The sequence below is a fragment of the Pongo pygmaeus genome, chromosome 21, assembly GCF_028885625.2.
Source record: "Pongo pygmaeus isolate AG05252 chromosome 21, NHGRI_mPonPyg2-v2.0_pri, whole genome shotgun sequence".
Taxonomy (NCBI): Eukaryota; Metazoa; Chordata; class Mammalia; order Primates; family Hominidae; genus Pongo; species Pongo pygmaeus.
In genome coordinates this window covers 50,730,157-50,755,962 of record NC_072394.2, presented here as the reverse complement: position 1 = coordinate 50,755,962, position 25,806 = coordinate 50,730,157, and positions in this window count along the sequence as shown.

Sequence of the window (25,806 nt, the reverse complement as noted above, 5' to 3'; positions counted from 1 at the left end):
GCCTCCCAGTCTCTGTGCTCTTCCCTGCTCTGCTCCTGCCTGAACATCTCACCCAGGCAAATGCAACTGTGCTCTTTAAAGACAGACATTTTTTCCTACCATATGACCAGCCCCTAAAGTCAGCCAACTCGTTCACCCAGGACTCAACTAGAAAAAATGGATGCCGTGTCTCAGTGCTGGAGGGAAATGCTATGTCAGACTCATCAAAAAATGATGCGTCCAGATATACCAAACTCAACGGGCAATGGTGCTCTTGTGCCATTTTTGTCTCATACTCCATCCTCAGAATCCAACATAATCCTCACTGTGCACTGGGGGCCTGGGGGAGGGAACCGTGGGATGGCTTCAGTTCTGGCTGTCAGTTATTGAGTACTCACTGTGGGCCTGCCACATCTAAATGCTTTGCAGGCATTAACTCATTAATGCTCACAACAGCCCAGTGAGATCCACGTTATTACCCACATTCAATATCCAATAATATGAGGCTCAGGAGGCTACTGACATTACCTGAAATAACAGAGCTGCCAAGAGGGGCAGCTGGGACATGAGCTCCAGGGTCTGTTTCCCTTTGCCATCTGAAGTCGTTGCCTGCAGGACAGATAGGAGTCATGTCCAGGTGTGAATGGTCCCCACTCTGCTTTGGAGGCTCTTGCTGTGCACTGGCCTCCTCCGATAAAGGGCCAGCCTCTGGCTAGGGGCAGGCAACCAAGCAGGAGTGTGATGTTCCTACAGTACCAAGTGCCGGCAAGAACACGGAGCTACCACGCATGATGCTGGGGGCCATAGACACTGACGCCAATCCTTTGGAAAGTTTGGCATTGTCTACTGGAGATGAAGATGTGAAGACCCTCTGGCCCTAGCAGTTGCGCACTTGGTATATCCCCAGCAGAAATGCATTTACATGTGCGGTGGGACACATGTCCAAGTCGTCCACCGAAGCGGCATGGGGAACAGTCCCTGTGCCTTGGTGATCACCGCCGCAGCCGTCAGCAGCAGAATGGATAAGCACCTCACCCCACAGCAAAACATCAGCAGTGCAAGGAAGAATGAGGCTGCATCCAACATGCCACTGAGCAAAAGAAACCAGACACAAAAGTCCAAAATCAGGCAGAACTAAACTTCTGTGTGTTCAGGGGATCAGGCTTAGGCGGTGTAAAAACAGAGGAGAACAAGGAGGCTAGTGCCCCAAGTCAGAAGAATGATGACTTTTAAGAAGCAAAGGAGACTGTGATTGGACAGGGAGACATAGAAGGCTTCCAGAGTATCTGTCTGTATCATGATGTAGTGGAAGGGGTACCTGAATGTTCAATTTACAACAATCTGCTAATAATAACAAATACGTGTTATGCACTTTTCTGAATACGCGTTCCATTTCACAAAATAACCTTTCCACCAACAGAGAGTGGTGGCCTCCCTCTTCAACCTTCATCCCTGATTTCCCTGTAATGACTTATCCGTGTGACCACATGCTCATGCTTGAGACTAAAACTTTCTCCATAACGGCAAGATTGTCCCTGGCCTGTGCCAAGCAACCCCAGCAGAGCGGCTGCTGAGGGAGGGCGAAGGAAGGGAGGTTGGTTCTCCCGTTTTCCCAGGGGTCTGTGCTCCAGAGCCAGCTGTCTAGCCTCAGTTCTTGAACGTGATTTTTTTTTTCACTTTGTAAATGAAAGTTCAAAGCAAGGAAAACTTACTCTGGAAAGTTTTCCCAGGGAAAGCTATGTTCCTGCAGCTGCCCACTGAAATCTGCTCCCAAAGACGTCCCTCAAGCCCCCAGCCTCTCTCCATCCACCCTTAAAATAAGAAAACAGAATCGTTTTATTTTCAGTGTCCAATGATGAGCCCTGATCTCACTCCACAGAGAGAAGTGCCGTTTGTTTGTACTTGCAGTGTTTGGGGGTTTAATTTCGTTTGCTTAGTGATTTGCTCTTCTTCTTTCTGGTCTGAGGTTAAGACCAGGTTTTGGTCTTCGTGGCTTGTTTATGACCTGGGTGGTTGTCCTGTGGAAAAGAACTCAGCTCCCTGACCCTGCAGAGAGAACCACGGATGGTCAGTGCTGCTTTAGAGGAGCATTTCTGTTTGTGGTTGGCAGCCAAAACATTCTTTTTGGTTTGGTTTCATCTCCTTCTTCCCAGGCTCTGGCTGGGATAGGATTAGAAGCCTGAAACAAATAGAAACAACATCTGACTTTGCAGGGTGCCTACCCTGTGCCCAGCACTGCTCCATTATGCGTGCTGACCAAGCTCATCCCCAAGCCCTCTCTGTGGGAGGGACCATTACCTTCATGCCCATTTTACAGAGGAGGACACCAAGGCACAGAGAGGCCAAGCAACTTGCCCAAGGTCAGACAGCTACTTACTGGCAGAGCTGGGACTGGAACCCTGACTGCCTCCAGGGCTTTACCCTGAACCACTGCTTCTTTCCCTGTCTCTGGAAAGATGGTCTTCCCATCCCAGAGTCAAGGCACAGTCAGTGGCCAGGGGGATACTCTGGGAGTTGCATTTACAGAGGATGTTCCCACCCAGGAGAATGCCACCCTCTCACAGGACCTGTCCCCGTGGAGGACCAAAGACCCTGCCCAGCGGGATGCCCAGGACTTGCGTTTCATGGTTAGAGGTTTGCTTACGTATTGTCATTGTCGTGGTGGGAGCAGGTACAATGTCTACACCATTGTGGGAAGGGAGGTAGAAACGCTCAAATGGGACTTGTTCCCCCAAGATGTGTCAACTCCTCATTTTAAAATTGAATCTTCATTATTTTGTGTATTTCTTGCCTATCCATGATTTAGGGTGGATGGGGAGGGGGCTGACCCAGCCCGAGAAAAAGGGCCCCTCGTCCTCAGGTGAGACTGGCTGAGCTGTGTCTCTGGAGCCAGACCACCTGAGTTGAAGCCTGGCTCAGTCACTTAGCAGCTGTGTGGCTTTGGGAAAGTTACTGCCTCACTCTTTGCCTCAGTTTCTTCGTCTGTAAAAGGGGAATAATAGTCTCTGTTCATAGAGCTGTTGTGATGATTAAATCTCTCAATATGTGGGAAACACTGAGAACATTGCTGGCATAGTAAGCACTCGATACGCACCAGCCAGCCTAATAACGATGGGAACGATAACAGTTTTTGCTATTAGAACCCTTCCAACCCTTCCTCCCACCCTCCAGGCAATTGTCAAGGCCAAGTTCTACTGCGGCGCTGGGCGGCAGAAACATTCCTCCTCCGTGCACTCAGTCTGGCTTCCCGCAAACCCACCCAGAGCCATCCCCCCAAAGGCCCTTCCTCCCATGTGCCTCGAGTCCCCAAACCCCACCCTTTCTGCTTATCTTCAGGAACCAACCTGCAGGACCCACTCCTTCCTCTCTGTAACTCCTTCCTCTCTGTAACCCCCAGCCAGCCTTCATTCCCTCCCATGGCACCCGGCTGCCATCATTACTTGATGGTCAGAAGGTGTCAGCCTTGAAACCCGGACAGAAAGGGGCTCAGAACTCAGAGCCCTCAGGCCTGATTTGCTTCCCAAAGGACAGAAGTTCACCTTGCCATTCTTTTTCGGCTGAGAAGTCCACAGGGGCTATCAAAAAGAAGAAAAAGAGATGAGTCACAAACTAATGTTTTAATCATATTGCAATGTAAATCATCACAAGGCAATGTGATAGTCTTTCATTCAACAAACATGCATGGAGACCCTACTACGTGTCAGGCACTGTTCTAGGCTCCAAGCATACACGGTGAGCATTATCCCTTCCCTTATGGAATTTAAATTACACTCAGGGAGACCGACAAGAAAGAAATGTACAGGGAATACCAGGTGGTGATGAGGACCGGGGAGACACGTAAGGGCTGGGAGGAGGCTGTGGAATGCCAGGCTAGGCTGGAATGATTTGCACTTCCGAGCTGGCTGTCATCACACACAGGGCTCTACTCACAGGCACCTCCTCCGAGAAGCCATCCCTGACCACTGTCAACAGCAGCCCCTCTCTCTCGCTCCATCTCCTGCCCTGCATTCTTTTTTTCATGGCATCTATAATTGCCTGGAATTATGTGTTTATTGGCTTCTTGGCTTAACTGACCCCGTAACCACAATGCAGACTTCACGTGAAGAAGGGCTGTACTTGCCTCTTTCAACTCTAAACGCCTGGCCCCTGGCACACGGCAGGTGCGCAATAACTATTTGTGGGATGAATGAGTCCAGTGGTTATTGGTCAAGCAATGGGGGTGCCATAATTACTACAATGAGCAACGCCCTGCCCTCGTGGAGCTTGTATGTGTGTGTGTCTGTGTGAGCATGTGTGTGTGAGAGTGTGAGGGTCTGTGAGTGTATGAGTGCCTGGGTGTGAGTGTGAGTGTGTGTATGATAGTGTGTGTGAAAGAGTGGGCAGATGAGTGTGAGAGTGTGTGCATGTGACAGTGTGTGAGTGTGTGTGTGTCTGTGAGTGTCTGAGTGGGGGTGTGTGTGAAAGAGAGTGGGTGGGTGTGAGAGTGTGTGTGTGCGTGTGTGAGTGTGTGTGCATGTGTGTGTGCTTGTGTAGGGGAGCTGGGGTGGCAGCAGGTGGAAAGACAGATACTGAACGTGTTAAACAAATGAAGCTTGTTTGCTGGGGGGTTGGCATCAAGCCCCTGCCTTCAGTGAGAGTTTAGCCATCATAGGGTTCTCCAGGCATGGGTGGGCAGGGGTGGGCATCCCTGTGACACAGAGGCCTTGTTGATATCCCAGAAAGTGCCTCCTGTTGACAGCTGCCTCCTTCACGGAAGGGAGGACCTGCCTTTTGTCTCTTTATGTTGCCTGTGGGCAGGTTCAGGTTCTTGACTCCACCACACAAAAGAATTTGCGAGCAAGTCCAAAGTAAAAGCAAGCAAGGGAGTGGATTGCAAAACGGAAGTGTGCTCTGCCAGCTGATCAGAGCGGGCTGAGCAAGGGTGAGGCTGCACCGACAGACGCTGCAGATTTGGGGGTCTTCCATGAGAATTCATGAAGGGGCAGGAAGGGGCTCTGCTGCTGAGCAAGTTCTGGGTGGTTTTCTGGCGGTGCATAGGCTGTGGCTGTGCATGCTGGTACATACGTGTCTCGTTAGCATTGTAAATCTCCACCCAGGTGTTTTGTACTGTTATAATAAGCACAGGTCAACCCAAGGACATTAATCATGGGTTTCTGCACTTGCGTGAATTTGGGGATTTTCCCTTCTGCTCCTCTACCTCCTGGCTTCAGGGTATTCTAACCACAAGCCCAGGATGTAGTTTGTGCACAACTGGGCGGTGCGTTCTCTCCATATATTTAGCAAGTTTGCTCTCCTTTAAGGGAGACTTTAAGGTCTCCTTTAAGTCTCCTTTAAGGGAGACCGTGACCACATCATCTAACCTACCTCATTTATGCTATGCCGTGCTCCGGACACAGGTGGTGCTCAATAAAGCAACCAGGGCTGCCTGGGTGATGACCCCAGATTGTCTTAACTGATGGTCTCCTGATGTTCTTAAACATCCTGGAAAATCACAGGGACGTGTTGTGTTAGAATTCTCAGCAGATCAGAGCTGCAGGGACCTTAGGGAAATCAGTCTAATATCTCCTCCCATTTCACAGGTAAAGAAACTGACTTGAGCCAGATGGGAGCACGTGGGCTGACTTGGCACAGGCCTGATCTTCCAGCCACGGTGCCTGGCTGCTTGGGGGGCTCCGCATTTCCCACAGTGCAGGACGTGGGGGCCACACAGAAAGGTGGGAGGGCTTTCAGACAAACACAAGCTGTTTCGGTGGCAGGTTGACATGTCACACGCAATGACATGGACTCATAGGTGCAAATCTCTTTTGATCCCTCTGTTTTCCCCTGGCCAGAGTCTCCGCCCATTGAAAACCTGCCTTCAGTGCTTCGCTATCACTTGCTCGGATGATAGCAAGTGGCTGGAGCAGGCCTCAGGCTCAGAGCCTGGAAGCCACTGTGATACTACTCACACTGAATTTCCTTTTATTAGTATCTTCTATTTATAGCACTGGTTTTAAATGTCAAAATACGAAGAGAGAGAGAGTGTGACTTCTGTAATAAATAGCTGTGCTTAAGTAGAATATGTATACATTTTGAAAAATCTAGAAAAATCTAGAGACAGGTGTTGCTATCATGAAAACCAGGAAGCTGGCCGGGTGCGGTGGTTCATGTCTGTAATCCCAGGACTTTGGGAGGTTGAGGCCGGCGGATTGCTTGAGCCCAAGAGTTTGAGACCAGCCTGGGCAACATGATGAAACCCTGTCTCTACAAAAAACACGAAAATTAGCCAGCCATGGTGGCTGACGCCTGTAGTCCCAGCTACTCAGAAGTCTGAGCCCGGGGAGAGTGAGGCTGTGGTGAGCCATGATCGAGTCACTGCACTCCAGCCTGGGTGACAGAGAGACCCTGTCTCAAAAACAAACAAAACAAACAAAAACAAAAAAACAGGAAGCTAAGGTGTAAATGACTGGAGTTTGGCAAACCATCAGTTGGTGGTTGCATTTTTGGGAGGATATTAAAAATAAGCAGCATTTGCTGAGAATTTACTATGGGCCGGGCTCTGCTCTAAGCGCTGTGCTCTAAGGCCGCCCCCAGCATGAGTGATGGTTTCCCAGTGGATGCTGACCCCATGTTGCTCCTCGGTGCAGGCATCTTGAGCAGTTGAAGATTTTGTCATCAAGGGGTGGATGGGGTTGGGCTCCGTGGCACAGTCAGGCCTGATCGACCGCCCTTGGAGTTCCTGGTCTCCGTGGGCTGAATTCTGTGGCAGATATTTGCAGAGGACCTGAGGATGGAGTTGGAGGTGTCGGGGCCTGTGGCTTCCTGGAAGGCATCTGGTGTCCTTGCTGTGGGGAGTTGGTGGCGTCAGGCCTCTCTTGTTAAGCCTCATTCCACACCTCCAAGGGCACAGGAGTCAGAAGCTCCATTCAGCTGTGGCTGGGACCCAGGTGGACCTCAAGAGATGGGCTGAGTCCTCCCAGCCTGGGGCTGTGGCCCTGACCACCCAGCCACGCTGACAGCTCTGCACTGTGGGGGTGGCTCTGGCTACAGTGAGCGTGCATAGATCAGCATGTATCATTTAATGGAGAATAAATCCACATAGCCTGCCCTTCCCTGGAACAGCGAGGGGAGCGAAGAAGTCAATAGGAGGGCTTTTCTGGCTGAGAAGCCATCTCGGAGATTTGGAGCTGTGGGTTCCGGGTGGCCGGAAAGGTAAGCTGCTCAGTGTGGCTCGTGGGTGGCATGTGGAGCCGAGCAAGCCAGGACCCTCTGGGGCGCTTGGGAGGGTCCCGAGGGGAACTCAGCTGTGCAGACCTAGCTCTCGACTCTTGCTTCCTCCACCTGCCTTCTCTCTGGAAGGAGTGAGGGTTTGTTTGGGGGTGAGTGGGGGGGGGCAGGAAAGTGGGGCCACTTCAGTGTGGCCAGTTCTCCTGTGTGCAGTGATAGGGGACGAGGAGTCAGAAGACAGCATGTGGAGCTTTGCTCCTGCTGGATGAGCAGGAGGGTAAAGGGAGAGGAGAAAGGCACAGGAGCACAGCCAGGCAGGCTGTCCAGGTTGGGTGGGGGAAATAGGTGGTCCCTGGGGAGTCCTCTGGGATCTCCAAGAAGAGGCCAAAGTCAGCCCTCAGTGGGGGCAGGGGTAGGGGAACAGAGACCTGACTAAGGACATGGTCAGGAGGCCTGGGAGGAGAATGGGTCAGCCCTGGGGAACCCCAGGGGCAGCCCCTAAGCAGGCAGGCAGGAGCCATGAGGATGGGTGACCGAGGAGGAACAGTTCTGGTGTCTGCTGGCCCGGGTCCTGTGTGGAAGCTTTGCCCCATGATAGGAGCAGGCAATGCCACTGAGAATGGTGTTTGTTCAGGGCATTGGTTATGTGCTGTGTGGGAACCAATCTTTCTTTATTGCTCCGTCCCCTGAGCCAGGGGGGTTTTTTTATGCCTGTGATGTGGATGAGGCAGCAGAGGAGTGGAGTCATTTATCCAGCACCATGGAGCTCATAGCACTGGAATCGGGGTGGGCCCAGTGGTCTGATGGTTCTTCCTATGCTCAGACCACCTCTTACGGAGGAGCTCAGCTCAGACAGGCATGGCCTCTTCAAAGGCAGATGCTCCACAGTCTCTGTCTTCACAGAGAAGGGGGTTTAGAGGGAACATGGAAGCAACCGAGCCTGGCAGCCTTGGGTGCACCCTTGGCATAGACAGGTGATCGCATGTAGGCCTGACCTTTGGCTTCCTTTCTTGATGGTACGGGGGACCCGGAAGATGGGATGCAGGATCCTGGGCATCTCCACCCGCTTCCTTTTTTTTTTTTTTTTTTTTTGAGACGGGCTTTCACTTTTGTTGCCCAGGCTGGAGTGCAATGGTGCAATCTCGGCTCGCTGGAACCTCCGCCTCCAAAGTTCAAGCAATTCTCCGGCCTCAGCCTCCTGAGTAGCTGGGATTACAGGCGCACACCACCATGCCCAGCTAATTTTTGTATTTTTAGTAGAGATGGGGTTTCACCACGCTGGCCAGGCTGGTCTTGAACTCCTGATCTCAGGTGATCCACCCACCTCAGCCTCCCAAAGTGCTGGGATTACAGGCATGAGCCACCGTGCCTGGCCCCACTACCATTCTCCTCTTCTCTCTTCCTAAGTCCTGGACAGAAATCCATCCCTGCTCTGCATTTCTGGATCGCCAGGAAGTCAGTGTGGTCTGTGATCCACACCTGCCAGTCAGGCAGGAACTGTTAGGTGTGTGTCTTTGCCTACCACACACATGCAAACACACACACTCACACACACAAACTTGCAAACACACACTACAAATACACTCAGTCTTAGACACATACATACGCTAGCAAAAACACACACAAATATACTTACTCTCTTACCCACACTCATATATATGCACTTGCAAACACACACACACACTCCCACACACTCCGTTACACACATACACATGCAGTTATAAAGCACACATTCACACCTACTTGTACATATATGTTAAACACACACACTCTTGTGAACCACAAAACCTGCTGCTCAGGTACTATATATCTTTGCTCATGCTGAATACAACCTCATTCCAATCCACAAAACACAATTCACTGCACCCAAACACACACCCACATACCTAGCCTCCTCCATTAGCATATGTGCACACATACACCCACCTGTCATCCAATGCACGTAAACACAAGCACATCCGCAGTTATGTTTTCTGCACATAAGCACATGCTCATTCATCTGTTTTCATTCATTGCACATCCCCTGAGCTGCTGGTGGCTTTCTGCAGGGCCACATGTCGTGTGTCGTGTGCCGTGGGAGGCAGAGGACAGAGCGTCCAGATGTTCCAGAGCTGGGAGGGCTGCCAGGAGAAAGCAGAGTTAAGCCAGGTTTTGACGGATGGAAAGGAATTTGCATGAAGACTAACGATTCATTCATTCATTCATTTTTGTGTCAATGATACCTTTATTTGTTTGTTGGTTCATTACCTGTTTTTCCCAAGCAGAATATAAGCTCCACCAGGTCAGGATTTTTCTTTTGCTCGTTGCTTTGCTTCCAGTGATTTGAATAGGGTCTGACTCACATTTGAGCTCTTAATAAATATTTGTTGAAATGCTGAGATTCAATCGCTACATGAAATATCTGGCTGTGAAAAAAAAAAACCAACCCGCAAAAACAAAAACCCAGAGGGCTGTTTTCCAGCAGCTCTGGGGAAGCTACGTGACAGACAGATGCCAGCTTCAGAAAGATTCGCCATGCATTCTGACCCTGTGTTGGTCTCTTTCCTCTCCCTTTTTTCTTCAAGAAGGAAGCTGATCCCAGTGATCTCAGCCCACGCATTAGACAGGAAACAAGAGCAAATGTGTAGAATTCGTATTTTTCTGAAGGAAACTTAAAAACTGTCGCTATCTGTTACATACAAAACTGATCAATGCCACATGGACAGGGAATCATAAGTTTGATTTTGGTACTTCTTGTTCCTCTTTGTATTCAGTTGTACAGAACTTTCAAAAGCAGAATGAAAAGAAAGCTGTTCTGTATCAAACCACCTAACCAATAAATGTCATATTTTAAAAGTAGCAAAATAAATAAATAAATAACAATAAAAATTGTTGAGTCAATAAATGTATCCATTAATCCCCCCTGAAGGATTCTGTTGGGGGTGATTTGACCCATATTTGATGTGATAGGCTGTTTCAAAATGTTCCTGAGGAATAAGGATCTTTTTGCCCCTTTATGGAGAAGAGGGTAAAATAAGCGGTGCTTTCTCTGGAAAGAGTGGCTTGGAATCAGTGAGTGAGGAAGAGTTAAGGTTCCACAATCTTCTTGGTGACTTCAGAACTATGGAGAGTGGAGAGGGAGGGAGAAGGAAGGAGGAAAGGAGGGAGGGAAGGAGAGATGGAAGGGAGAGATTGAGGAGGAAAGAGACAGCTTATTCAGAAAGAAACCAAAGAGCACTGAGACCTGGCATCCTCTGAGAACTGGGTGACCTGGGTCACTGGGCCTGTTTTCTGAAGTTGGCTGGGAATGAGCCAGCCCAGAGGACAGACAGGGAGTTGGAAATGAAGACAGCTTGCTAATCCTGCGGTTTTGTACAAATCCTCTCATGTCTCTGGGCCTCAGCCGTGCATAAACTCAGAGGCTGGACTAGAACAGTGCTGCCAAAGTGGCATCAGTGGGCAGATTTCAGGTGGTACCCGGACATGCATGTTTCTATTTTAATAACTGTTTATCAAGAAATAGAACAGGAAATAATGTGATAATTGCTATTCCCAAGGATGAGGTTGATTCTTATAAGAGAGCTTATGGAAAGCAGGTTTGAAGGGACATACGTAATTTTGCCCAGGTGAGATGCAGGTACAAGATGGTGCTGGTGGACATAAATGCTGATGTCTGGAAAATGCTGGCCTGAGTGACTGGAAACATTACCAGAAAGGGGTCCAGATCCAGACCCCAAGAGAAGGTTCTTGGACCTCATGCAAGAAAGAATTTGGGGCGAGTCCATAGAGTAAAGTGAAAGCAAGTTTATTAAGAAAGTAAAGGAATAAAAGAATGGCTACTCCATAGGCAGAGCAGCAGCATGGGCTGCTTGACTGAGTATACTTATAGTTATTTCTTGATCATATGCTAAACACAGGGTGGATTATTCATGAGTTTTCTAGGAAAGGGGCAGGCAATTCCTGGAACTGAGGGTACCTCCCCATTGTAGACCATAGAGGGTAACTTCTTGATGTTGTCATGGCATTTGTAAACTGTCATGGCACTAGTGGAAGTGTTTTTTAGCATGCTAATGCATTATAATTAGTGTATAATTAGTACTGAGGATGACCAGAGATCACGTTGGTCACCATCTTGGTTTTGGTGGGTTTTGGTGGGCTTCTTTACCACATCCTATTTTATCAGCGAGGTCTTTGTGACCTGTATCTTGTGCCGACCTCCTATCCCATCCTGTGATGAAGCATGCCTAACCTCCTGGGAGTGCAGCCCAGCAGGTCTCAGCCTCATTTTATCCAGCCCCTATTCAAGATGGAATCACCTGGTTCACCTCTGACAATTCCTCCTTTGCAAAAATTATAACAGAAAATTATGGCTGTGAAAGACATCTGACCTAACCAACCCCTATCTTGCCTTCAGCCTCCAACTGCCCTTGGTCATTCCTGTGCTTGGCAAACTAACCTTGGGAGAAATTTAGTGTATAGTTTAAATGATAATATCCCTTCCCACAAACTAAACCTCCTAATGAAAGACCACCAGGTTAGAAGGATGAGAGGAGCCCAAATTCTACTAAGCAAAATGGATTTTACCAATCATTATTCTGGAGGTCACAAGATTTGCAACTTCCCCAATGACTCCTGCAGATAACATGATCATTGTAGAACCTAGGAGTGGCCTTTTGAGCTGTCTTCTCAGACTTTTGCATTCCTGAAAACCTCCTGGATGACTCTACCTGGATCTGTGACTTTTACCTCGGTCCTTGTGGCCCCAACCAGAAGTGAATTCAGAGTACAAGGACTGTTTTCCACACTCCGATGACTGCATATCCAACCAATCAGCAGCACCCATTCTCTAGCCTCCTGCTGGACAAACTATGCTTCAAAAACCCTGGCCTCTGAATTTTCAGAGAGACTGATTTGAGTAATAAAACTCTGCTCTCCCCTTCAGCCAGCACTGTATGAATTAAACTCTTTCTCTGTTGTAATTCTCCTCTCTTGATAAATTGGCTCTGTCTGGGCAGCACACAAGGAGAACCCTCTGGGCAGTTACGTGACCCCAGAGGAACCTTCCAGCTCTGTGGTTTTAAGGTCCCACAGCACCTGATCATCAGCCTCACGTACAGGTTAATCTGAAAGGGGAGCCCCCTGGAGCTCCCTGTACCCCCTACCTGACCCTGCTCTCTGGAAGAGGAAGAAGATCTTACAAGGTCTTTCTGGGGCAGAGGCTGTGCCTCCATCTTCATGAAGCCAGGAAGCATCCTGAGTGGGTGGGAATAATTCTGATTAGCGAGTGCCTTAGCTTCTGAATAAGGTGGACTCTGAGCCTTTGCACTGGACTCTGAGCCCTCCTCCTAGGCCACTCTTCCTCATCTCATTCAGGTCTCTGCTGTCATGTCACCTGCTTAGAACCACTTTCCCTGTGTGCCCCATGACATAGGCCCCACCCACTCTCATCACTCTCTAGCCCTCGATCTGCTCTTGTTTCCTTGGCTGGAAACTTCTTATTTATTTGTCACTGTGTTGCGTGTCCATCTCCTCTACTTCATATCAGCTCCATGAGAGGACAGTCTGTGACTGGGGTGCTCACTGCCTGTACCCTAGTCCATTGCCGAATGAATCAACAATTGGCCGTGAAATATTCTAGTCATCTGCCTCCACCTGTTGAACATGCTTTTTGATATCCATTCAAGACAGGCCAGGGTTGTTCTTTTCTTTCTTCCAGGGCAGACCTGTGGGGCCATCGTACTATAACTGGAGTGGGCATTGGAGTGTTTTAACAATAGCAGGTGGAGCAGAGCATTATTTAACCAGAGCCTGTGCCTGGGGTCCTCTGAGAGTTCACCAAGGGCCCCCATGCATCTGTTCCTGTTTTGGGGTGTCCTAGTCGGCCAGGCCCCAAGAGGACAGGAGGCAAGCCCCAGTCTGTCTGGATGCCTGGCAGATTTGCTTTTAGTGTTTGCATTCAGTGAAATGCTTTGCAAAGACAAAAGCTTCGAGGCCCGGCTGCCCATCGAGGTTGCCCGGCTGGCAGGTCTCCATGGAGACCACAGAAGCACATCTGTTCCCTCTGACTTCCCAGGGAGGGCGTCTGCCCTGAATCCACAATGCCCAGGCCTGGAGAAGCCCAGGCTGGGTCCCCTCTGTCCACAGGGAAAACAAGAAGAAGGGAGCATCTGTTCACGCCAGGAGGTGGGCAGCTTGGGAGTCAGGGCAGAGACAGGGCTGGGCGCAGAGTGGACCCTCAGGGAAACAAAGGCCTGTGGCAGCACACGGAGCTCCTATGCGTCTGGGGGTGGAGGGACCAGGAATGCAGGGGTAGGTGACTAGCAAGAACAGCTGCCAGCTTGTTCCCAGAAGGCAGAAGCAGTGACTTCCATGGGATCAGACTTGGGGTTCTCAATACCTGGAGCCTAATGCCCCCCCCACCCGACCCCCACTTTCTGTAGCTCTTGGAATCCATCCAGCCTCCGTTTCTCTCTCTGTCTCTCGCTGGATCTGTCTCTCACTTTCTCTTGCTCTTTCTTTTTCTTTCTGTTTCAGTCTGTCTTCCTTTGGGCACTTCCCTGTCTCTCTGTGTCTCTATCTTTCTCTGCCTGTGTCTTGCTTCTGTCCCTTTCTTGGTACCACCACTCACAAGGAGCAGTGTCTCGGGAGCTATAGAAGAAACTATAGAAGAAGTTAGAACTTGCTAGAGCTGTGCAAATTGTGCTGAGCCCCGACTTCTGCCTGTGGCTGGCCTTGCCCCCGGCCTTGCCCCTGCGAGTCCCTTGCTCCTTGCCACTCAGAACACAGCCCTCAGTGTTCCTCTCTGCACAATCAGATTGTTTTCCCTCTGGGCTCTGCCTCCTCCCTCCCACATCATGGGAGCAGGGAGTCTGTGTTAGCTGGAGGAGGCTCAAGTTCACATTCTGGGATGCCTGCAGATAAGGCATTGCCTGGTGGCCTTGGAGCGTGTCTACCCCTCTGAGCCTCATACCCACAGCGATGCTGAGGCCAGGAGCTAGGGCTCCCCCACCATCTCTGTCTGTCTCTGTGCAATCTGTTGTCATGACATCTCCAGCCTAGCTTCAGGGTGGTCAAAGTTCTGACACCTTGGGCCAGAGCTCCTAAGAAATGAGTCAAGAGAGAGAGAAAGGAGCAAGATCTGAACTGCCTTTTATGACCAAACCTTGGGAATTTGCAATTTCCACTTCCCCTACATGCTGTCCGTGAGGACGACTCATTCCTAGTCAACAGCAGAGAAACAAAAATATTTCTATCGGAAGGACTGACAAAGAATTTGTAGAAGTATTTTAAAGGTACCACATATAGCAAGAGAATGGCAGGGCTGAGACTTGAACCAGACAGTCGGGCTCCAGAACATGTGCTTGGCCACACTGCTGTGGGTTTTTCAGTGTCTTCTCTTTGGGGGAAAAAGGCTGCACTTGGGCCCAAGAACATAACAGATGCTCAATAAATGCTTGTAGATTATACTGCATAGACTGTAAAACCCCACAAGGCCAAGGACCCCAGGACAACCCTTGCTCTCATCTCCAGAGCTCAGGGAGAGAGTGGATGGGCCAGAGAGGGTGCAAGCAGGAAACTTCCAGGGACCACTGGTTGGAAGGACTAATGAGATCACCAACATGCATCTGCCTCCACATAGCTCTGATGAGGAAAGGCTGACTTTCCCTTTGCAGGGTTTCCATAGCAACCAGCAGAGGCCCTGGCTTCTGCAGGTGTCCTCATTACAGTTGGTAGCTCCTGGTTACCAAACACCCTCCTCCTGCGGGTTACTGACTAGGAGCTAAACTAGCCAACTATGAGGAAGGGACGGAGGTTTACTCCCTTGGCATAAGTGACAGGATCTGTTATTCTGGCAGGAAGTGAGACCATGGGATGGGTAGGCTTAGGGACAGGAAAGAACAGCCTCCAATTCTTGCTGGAATGGCAGAATTCCAGCATGTCCTTGGAGATCATCTAGTCCTGAAATAGTTTTATTCGCTCATGGATTCACTCACTCTCTCAACCAACATCCATGGAACACCTGCGCTGGGCAGGAGACCTGCTAGGGGCTGAGCTGTGAGTAACACCGATGGCCTGTCCTCATGGGGCTGGCACGTGGAAGGGGAGCCAGAGGACACTCAGAATGCATCCAAAGGGAATCCATGTGCTGGACAGGGGCAAGAACCAGGGGAATGTACAGCAGGGAAGGGAGACAAGAGGGTGGGAGAGGGCGCAGCCCCGGCAAGCCTCCTTTAGAAGGAGGAAAGTGAGCAAAGGCCCATTGGAGGGAAGGGAGAGGCCATGGGCTCACCTGCCACTTCTTCCCCTCAGGTGGTGATTTTGGGGAAAATGGGTGACTGTTCACCATACAATGCCCCGCTCCATGGGAAGGGCGTAAACCCCACCCTGTGGACTCAGGAGGCATGCCTTTGTGACTTGCTTCAGCCAATGGAGTGAGTGGAAGTGACACGGGCTACTTCTGAGCTGAAGCTCCACCTATGCCTGCTCCACCAGTCCCTGGAAATGCTCCCGGTAGAGCGTGCTCCTCAGCCCAGGAGGATTCTGACACCCAAGGGACCGTTCACAATGTCTGGAGACATTTTTGGGTGCCATGACTTGGAGGAAGGGTGCTACGGGCACCTCGCAGTTGAATTTGTTTGCTAGGGCTGCGGTAACACGGTACTACAGACTGGGCAGCTTCAGCAACAGAAACAACAGGCTCACAGTTCTGGAGTCCCAGATCAAGGTGTCAGTGGGGTCGGTTCTTCTGAGGGCTGTGAGGAGAATCTGTTACGTGCCTCTCCTCTAGTTTCTGGTGTGTCACTGGCCACCTTTGGTGTTTCTTAGCTTGTAGAAGCATCACCCTGATGTCTACCTTCATCTTCACATGGCATTCTCCCTGTGCACATGTCTGCATCCAATTTTCCCCCTTTTCTAGGGATGCTAGTCATTTTGGATTACGGCCTCACCCTACTCCAGTGTGACTTCATCTTAGCTACTTACATCTGCAGCAACCCCATTTCCAAATAAGGCCACATTCTGAAGTATCCGGGGTTAGGACTTTAACACATGAAATGGGGTGGGGGACACAATTAAACCCATGACAGAGGTGGAGGCCACAGATGCTGCTAAACATCCTTCTATGCACAGAACAGCCCCCACGATAGAGAATGCCAATAGTGCTGAGGTTGGGAAACCCTGTGATAGAGCTTGGGGTTCTGGATGGCAGGTGGCTTGGAGCTGAGTGGCAGTCCAGCTGTGGAGGACCTGCAGCCCCGTGAAAAAGTCAACTTTGCTCTTGTGAGCCATGAAACAGCTTATGTGTTTCTTACACAGTATAATCTAGCCCATTCTGACTGACGCAGCCACCTGGCACCCGCTAAGAACCTGCTCAAGCCCCCAGCAGGATGGAGTGTCCTGATCATTTAGTAATGCCTGCCATGGTGCAGGAAGGGAAAGTGTCCAAATGTCCTCATCTTCACTGTTTCTAGCCTCACCCCTGCAACTCAGAAAACTGCCCAAAGTCATACAACTCACAATGTTCTGGTGCTTTGCACAGAGCTTCTCGTGTAATAATGTTCAGTAAGTATTTGCTGAGTAAATCTATCTCCAGCAGGATTAGAAACTGGGCCTCCCGTTATCTTTCTACTCCACTAGATCACATCTCCAGAGATTTTCATGCTCCCAAAATATCATAAATGCTGAGACTAAGATTGGACCGTGCCACGAATTCTACCTTTCTCTTATCAACAATAGCTCGTGGAAAACGGATTCTCATGTCCTCACTGAAGAAGCTTTAATGTGAGGTTTAAAGTGTTACTTTTCTCCAGGGTGATTTTCTTCATCTGGAAATTCAAAATGCTGGCATTCCAGGCAGCAGCGATGGTGCGGGAAGGATTTGGGGAAATGGGGAGGACAGGCTTCTTGGTGTTTCCGGAATCACTCCAGGCAGGTGAAGGCTTTTTGCAGGGTTAGATAGCCAGGGCCCAACCTGAGCATGCATTGATTGAGGGAAGGTAGATGTCATCGGCATATAGTTGCAAATGAACTATGTGCCAGTGACCTCTACCTTCCCTCAACCTCTGCCCAGGAGAGATTAACCAAGGAAGGATCCGTGATTTGCATGTTTGGAACAGGGCCTTAAGAGAAGCAAGGAAAATGACCAGAGGACCCCGGGCCAGTGTATGTCTGACTGAGCAGAGAGAGGAGAATTGTCTCTGTGCTGTCACCTTTGGGGAAAATCATGGGCTAGACCAGTGCTCTGGAAAAGATGGTGTCTTACAAGGAGGTGTGTGCCAGGACTCTTTTGGTTGCAAGTGAGTGACAGAAACCCAAATCAGATGGACTAAAGTAAAAAGGAGTATGATCACTTCCGTAAATGAAAGCTCGAAGGGTTTATGGCCTCAGATGCAGCTGGATCTGGGGTTTAAGTGACTTGGATTCTGGAGTCTGGAAACACTGATCCATTTCTCTCTGTCTCTCAGTTCCTCTGTTCTCTAGGTTGGCTCCATTCTCAGCTGGCAGGAATGAAAGACATGATGAGCAGCAACCTCAGGCCGCTATCCTGCCCTCACGGTGACTGTGAGATCAGGAGAGGCCTCAGTCCCTGTTGTGCCAGCAACGATCCGGGATCGGCTCTGACTAGACCAACCAGGATTGCATCTTCAGCCCCATCCCCACCCCTACCAGTGACTGAGGCTGGACAACGGAAAGGCCAGGCCTGGGTCACCTGGCCAACCCTGGATCCACCCAAAGCACAAGGATTGAGCTTGTGAGCCAAGAACACCTGGGGTCAGAGAATGGGGGAATGGCTGCTGAACAGTCAGAAAGACCCAGCGCCCACCACACAAGCTGACAACCCCATTGCAAAAATGTCTATTTCTAGTACAAATGCCCCTGAGGGCACCCCTTTCCCTGTCAATGAAATGTGATTTGAATTCATTTCTTACACCAAATACATGGAGACAGCGCAAGGCTCATTAGGAAGAAGGATGAGCAAGTGCACACGCTGGATTTTAATGGTTTAAAAGTATGTTGCCTCTGTCTGTTTAAGGATTACTATTCCTCAAAGAATTCAGCTCCATACGATAAGTGTTAATGCTTTATTTCTTGGGAGAGTCTACAGTCTGGAGTTGGAATTGATTGTGAACAGAACAAAATAATTTGCTTTTTATCAGCATCCTCCATGGAAACTTGTTTGCAGCCAGTCTGGGCCTCGGAGGAAAATGCATTTAGCTTCACCTCCCTAATCCCTCTGTAAGGCGCCTAAATCACCACCCATCACTCAGCACCACTCAGTCTGAAATGACCATCGCTCGGTAATCGTAAAAACAGAATTACGGTCGCTGTCACCTCCTGCTGATGGCTTCTTTAGGGCCAGATGAGAGCAGGACTTAAGAGTCGGCAATCGCAGGGAGCCGCAAGGGCCCACGGCTCTGCCAAGCACGGCTGTGCCCATGGAAGGGCCCTGTGTCCCCTAAATCAGCGCTGGTCATTCTTGTGTTCTTGACTCCCAAAGTCAGAATTAATGACCTTCTCCTTTACCTGGAGGTGGTAGCTGACTGCTGATTTACAGACTACTGATGAGTTTCATTTTGCTTTTAAAAAATAAATCAATCACCAAATCTGATCATTGGGAATTCCCACATAAAATTCTGGATTTTATGCCCTTTCTGAAAAATAAGGAGAGTTTAAATCACTGCATTTGGCTGGTGCTGAGGAACGACATCCCACCTCCCTCTCCAGTTCACACCAGCCCTGGTCACTTTCTGGAGGCCCCTTCACTCTTTATGTCACCTGCCTGGCCCCAGACCATCTACATCTGAGACCCCAGCCCACAGTGGTGCAGTTGGGTTGGAGCTCAGACTCTATAGACAGACAACTTACTGGCTTCCACTGCCAGCTCTGACCTGTCCTCACTGGATGTCTTGAAGCAATGACTGGGTTTCGCATGTGCATCAGTTTCCTTATCTGTAAAATGGGTACAGTCATAGCACCTGTTGATATGCAGAGCAAATGAGTTAACGAACATGCAAGGCAACAGGAACCTCTCCCGGCACGCAGAAGAGCTGTGCTCGGATAAGCTGCTATTGCCATGCTCCTGCCTTCCTTTGCCCTCATGGCATTCTGTGACCCATCTTGGATATGGAGTGCGTGGAACTGTGGCCCCCAAGAAGATATGACCAAGGCTCCACCTCTGGTGCCTGTGAATGGGACCTTATTTAGAAAATGAGTCTTTGCAGATATAATGAAGTGAAGACTCTTGAGGGGAGACCATCCTGGATTAATCGGGTAGGTCCTACAACCATGACGAGTGCTTTTATGAGACAGAAGAAGGAGACACTGACACAGAGGGGAAGACCTGTGAAAATGAAGGGTGGGACTCGAGTGAGGCCACCACAAGCCGAGAACACCTGGGGCCACCCAAAGCTGAGAGAGGCTGTGAAGGCGTCTTCCTGAGAGACACTGGATGAAGAGAGGCCCTGCAGACACCGCGATTTCAGACTCCTGGCCTTCAGAACTGCGAGAGAATAAATTCCTATTGTTGTAAGCCCTGCAGTTTGCAGTGATTTGTCACAGTAGCCTCAGGACACTAATAGCAATGGGATGGCAGATTCTGTGGGCAACACCATTTCTCTCCAGCCTGACCCAGCTCAGTGCTGGGCACGATGTCGGGGTGACTCTGGAACACTTCTCAACTGGGAAAATGTACTTACACCTCCCAGCACATCTGTGAGGGACAGAGGGACCCTTTTTAGGGCAAGCACAGTGGCGACCTGGAGTTCCAGGGTTGGGGGGGTTCCCCTATCCCCACAGAAAGGCACAGAGCAGCAGTGGGCTCAAGGGAGAAAATGATGCTCACATGTTTAGGAAGAGATGAAAGAGGCTTCCTGCCACCAGAATCACGCCTAGTACGTGTGTGTGGGTCAGACCAGATCCCTGCTATGCAGGCCCAGTGCAAAATGGAAATACAGGGCTCCATATTCAAAGACATTTAAGAATTTTAAGATGGTGACAATAGAGCACTAAGCCAAGTCAGGGGCTCTTCTGAGCATGGGAGATTGCACAGGTCACATGCCCGTGAAGCTGGGCCTGGGGACCCAGCAGGCAGCAGGGAACAGGTCACACCATGTCCCTACCCCAGAGCTTACCTTTTGGTGGGACAGCAACAAGAACCAAGTAAGCAAACCTACGACATAGACGCATGGTTCCCATCCTCATGAGCAAACCTGGCTAAGTAGATCCACTTTACTCCCACAGGAAGGGGAAACAGAGAGTATGAGAGAACAGAGACGTTAAGTAACCTCTCAAGGTTGCACAGCTGGTTTGTGCTACAACTAGGCTGCAGGCCCTAAACATCTTTACCTACTTGCCCTCAAGCAGGCAATTACTAGACAGCTGATATGTTCACTTCACATATATTAACTCCTTCAATCCTGCCACATGGTCAATCTGTTATTATCCTCATATTACAGATGAGGAAACTGAGGCACAAACCGTGTAAGTAGCTTACTCAAGGTCACACAGCCAGCAAATGGCAGAGCCTGGATTCAAACCAGGGAGATGGCTCCAGGATCTGTGTTTTCTACCCCAGTTCTCTACCGCAAGGATGGTGTCTTGTTAGGTTGAATTTTGATCATTAATTCTAATTCTTCATTCCATTGTGCCCATTTTAATGCAACTTGTTGGAATTTAGTGTTGTTTTAGCATAAAAATGGTCAATAAACCATAGTTTTTTGCACAGAGGAAAAATATTAACAAGGATTTGCCCCAGAAGGAGTTTTTGGGAAGGAAGTTTTCGGGAAGGAGTCACCCGTGTCATGAGGTGGAGGACAGGGCATCTCGCCTTGATCAGTTCAGGGCATGCTCTGGTCTGCGGGGTCCTTGGCTCCTCTGTCGCCTGCCACCTCTCTTGTCTGTTCCATTGCTCACTGACGTGTCTATCTTGGGCTGCGAGCCCAGTGCTCAGCACACACTGTTGTTGAATGAATCTTTTCCTCAGTCCCTGCTGCTCTCTCCATCTCTCTCTGTCTGCTTCTGCCTCTAGGGCCCTGTGACTTCTTGAGGATTGTTCCAGGAAACACACTTGAGATACCTGGGCTCAGGGACACTGGCCTGTCCAGATGCAAACATGATCCAGGTGGGGCCAATGACTCAGTGCCCCCATCCCAGCCCCATCACCCCAGGAAGACGAGACAGATGGACCCCTGGGTCCAGCGTAATCAGGGCTTGGAATGGGGGCCTGATTACCTGTCCATGGAACATTGATTTATAGGTAATTCTTCTTCTCCTCCAAGAGTCCAGATTGCAGCTAATTTACCGACAGTCTTAAATCATCCCCCCACATGCAGTGGTGAAACCTGAGGCACCCTCTATCATGGGCCTCCTATAACCACTGCCTTGATTAAAATGAGAGTGGTGAGAAGAATATCCTCCTTTGTACCGAGGGTGGGGCTCACACGGGAACTGGCAGTGTCATTTATCCAGAGATGGTGGCAGCCCACACACGGCTCACTTAATTTCATGTTTGGCTGCTGACGGGTTTTCATTTATAGATAATATAAACAGGTTGACAGGGCCCTAATTAACTGATTTGTGGTCCTTTGGGAACAAAATGCTTATTAATATTCATAAACATTTGTAGCACTTAGGCAGATGCCTGGCCCTGACATGATCATAATATGTCGTCAACAGTGAGCTCTCGTGATGTCTGATTTGTCCCTTGCCTGTGAACCCCAAAGAGCATTGTCTGACTGTGGTCCCTCTCCAGGAGGTGGGTCCAGCTCTTGATCCTGGCGTTAGTGCATGATTTACCGATCACATCTTGAACTTTCCACAATCCTTTTTTCTCCCCAGATGTCCTTGACCCAGCCTTCCTCCAATCCCACCCCTGAATCTTTTTTGAGATCAGCTGAGAACTTCCTCCTCCAGGAAGTGCTCTTGGATTGATCTCTCCCTACAGTGATGCCATCTTTCTATAACAGAGTTACTCAGTGCAGTGTAATTGTTTACATGTGGGTAATTGTTTGCTGTTTGATGTTCTTAGGTTATTTTATCCAAGAATGTTCTGCCTTGTGAGCTTTCCCCAAAATCAGGGATAAATCAATTTCTTCCTTTAGCAGTAGAGCCTCACCTTCTGCAATGTCATTCTTGTCATGGAAATTAAAGAACAACAAAAACAGCAGCAGCTAGCATCTACTGGGCTCTTCATCACATGCCAGGAAATACGCCAAGCCTCTTACCTGCTTTTTTCACCTCAGTCCTGGGAGGCAGGTGCAAGGGTCTTCACCACTTTCTAGATGAAGAAACTGAGACACAGAGAGGCCCAGTAACTTGCTCAAGACCACAGATTAGTGAGTGGCACAGCCAAAATACTCTTACAAATTCCCTCAAGCACTCATAAGGTCCAGTATATATGGTCAAGTGCACTGACTTTAAGACTTTATTTAACTCTAACACGTAGCATGAAATGTATCTTTCACTGTGATCCGGTACACACTCATGCATAGACACACGCACATGTGGACAGACACACAAACACGATGGAATTGACAAGCCTCTTAAAGCAATATTTATTTTATGATGTGTAAAATATCCTATTGTCTTCTCCCCATTCCATCCTGTTGGGAAAAATTCTGACCCACTGATTTTATTTCTTAACCTATTAACAGCTCACATCCCTCTGATGGTGTGATGGTTAATAAGTGTCAACTTGATTGGATTGAAGGATGCAAAGTATTGTTCCTGGGTGTGTCTGTGAGGGTGTTGCCAGAGGAGATTAACATTTGAGGCAGTGGACTGGGAGAGGCAGACCCACCCTCAATGTGGGTGGGCACCATCTAATCAGCTGCCAGGACGGCTAGAATAAAAGCAGGCAGAGGAGCATGGAACGGGTAGACTGGCGGAGTCTTCTGGCCTCCACCTTTCTCCCGTGCTAGATGCTTCCTGCCCTCGAACATCGGACTCCAGGTTCTTCAGCTTTTGTACTCTTGAACTTATACCAGTGGTTTGCCAGGGACTCTTGGGCCACAGACTGGAGGCTGCACTGTCAGCTTCCCTACTTTTGAGCTTTTGGGACTCAGACTGGCTTCCTTGTCCCTCAGCTTGCAGATAGCCTATTGTGGGACTTTACCTTGCGCTCTTGTGAATCAATTCTCCTGATAAACTCCCCTTCATATATACATATATCCTAATAACTCTGTCCCTTTAGGGAACCCTGACTAATAGAGATGGGTTGTGATAGAGTTTGAAGATCACTAGTGTGAAACACACCACACAAACACGTAGAGAAGATGCTGTCCATTTCCCTAAACTTTTATAAGTAAGATACTAACATTTACCTGGGGCTTATTCAGTGCCAGCCACTTTGGTCAGAACTTTTCAACTCCTAACTTCATTCCCTATGGAATATTAGGTTGAATCACATGAAATTGCCTATAGTTGACAATTTCCTGTGGGGAATAGCAATTTCATATAGCTGAACTTAATATTTATCTTCATGATAATTCCATTTTGTATACACACACACACACAAACAAAACGAACAAACAAACAAACAAAAAAACAGAGAGATTAATTAATCTGCTCAGTGTTGCACAGCACCATGTGAGGTTGCTGCACCTCACTCCCAGGCAGCCTGGTTCTAGCCCATAACCATAGATCCTCCTAACCACTGGGTAGCCAAGGCTCGTTAGCCAATGATTCCTCAAGGACACTGAGGAAGCTTGCAGGGGCCACTTGAATGAGCAGTATCTCCCCCCTGTTTTATGCCTGGGAAGGCCCTTCGAATCATTCTCACATTCTTTCTATAGGTTTTCCAAGCTTTCTGGACTTTTAGACGTCATGGCATTCAGTGCCCAGGGCCTCCCTCTACAGAGCCCAAAGACTAGCTGAATTCCTGCCCTGTGTCAAGCCCATCTCTGCATCTCACCACCCCCTCAATGTGCAGTGGAATTTGTTGGTGAGTTAAATGCAGTGTGGCACAGATTACCCACTGTTTCCTCCCAGGGTGCATACCTGGGATGCATTTGCTGACCATCAGTTTAAAAACGTAGTCAGAGACGTAGTCAAGGGCCCACTGAAAGGTCAAATGACAGTCTGGACTAGAAGTATTTTTTTTCATATCTAATAACTTAATGAAAAGCAATGAGTTGGAAGAGGTATTAGAGTCCCCATCGTCCAACTGCCCCCCTAGCCCTGACATCTGCAACTCTGCATCAGAACGTCCCTGACATTTGATGAGCTGCCTTTGTCATAAAACCATCTAGTTACTGTGCCTTTGGATCTAGGGCATCATCCATCTGCTTCTGGAAATTTCAATTACGTTATGTAAGCCGTGAGGTGCTTGCTTACAATTTATTCACCTTTCCAGAATTTTCATTTCCTCTTACCCATGATGGGCCTGCAGGTTCCAACCAACCAGTCGCCACCCTGCTCTGCTCTGGAGACATGGCGTCAGCAGCCTCCATCTCTTTGAAAAATGGTAGGGTAGCACCTGATGTTGGCTCGGGATCTAAAATTAATAATCAAGGCCAACATCAGATGTAGAAACAGCTGAAGATGTTCATACCCCAGGATCATGCTCAATGTGGGTAAATGAACACATTTGAGTGGCCCTTGGCAACGGAGACACAATGACAGAATCGTAGCTCCATCTGCCACTGCCCCCTCCCACCGGCAGGTGCCCAAAGAGGGGCACGCCCCGGCTGGATTATTTACATACATTTACATATTCTATGTTTCATTATTAGCATACATTTACTACCCTCTTTGTTATAAAACTAAAGATAATCTTCCCACGTTTTATTTTCTGTCAAGTGTATTCCGTTGTATTTACGTCTGATGCAACTCCACTGTAATCCTAACAATAAAGCTATCTGCTCTTGAGGGCACTCGGAGAGATCTGAAAGAGCACTAGCTGACAATGAAAAGCCTGCCAGCTGGAGCCATCTCTTTCATTTACTGACTCTGTGACTTTGGAGAAGTCATCTAATATTTCCGAGCCATAGGTCATCTTTTTTCTAGACTAGTGGTTCTCAACTGGGGGTAATTTTACTCTTAGAGGACATTTGGCAATGTCTGGACACATCTTTTTGGCTTGTCACAATTGAGAAGGGGAGGGTGCTACTGGCATCTAGTGGGTAGAGGCCAGGGATGCCGACAAACATCCTACAATGCCCAGGACAGCCCCACCACAGAGAATCAACCAGCCCAAAATGTCAACAGTGCTGACTCCAGTGTAGACGACTCCAGTGTAGACATACAAAAGGCATGAAAAATATTGCCATGAATATCCATGTTTCTAGCTTCCAGACATGAGGAGAGGGTTGAAGCCCTCTGCGTGTGTGCTGCCAAACGCTTGGAGTACCTGCCTCCAAGTGCATGTCCCTCCTTCCCCAAGGAGTAGCCACCATGCTCAGTTACACCGTTATCACTCCTATGTACACCACCGACAAGAAGGAAATGATTATAGCAGATCAGCCTCATTTAAGAGCTAACATAAGGAACATTTGTCTGAGACAGAAAGCCCAAGAAAATGTTGTGAATATCCCCTAACAAAATTTACAAATGGGGGAGATTACGATGGTTTCATTTTCTTTTCCTATTGCCCTTTCAGCGTTCAGAGTAGAAATCCTTCCACCTCCTTCGACAGATGCAGAAATG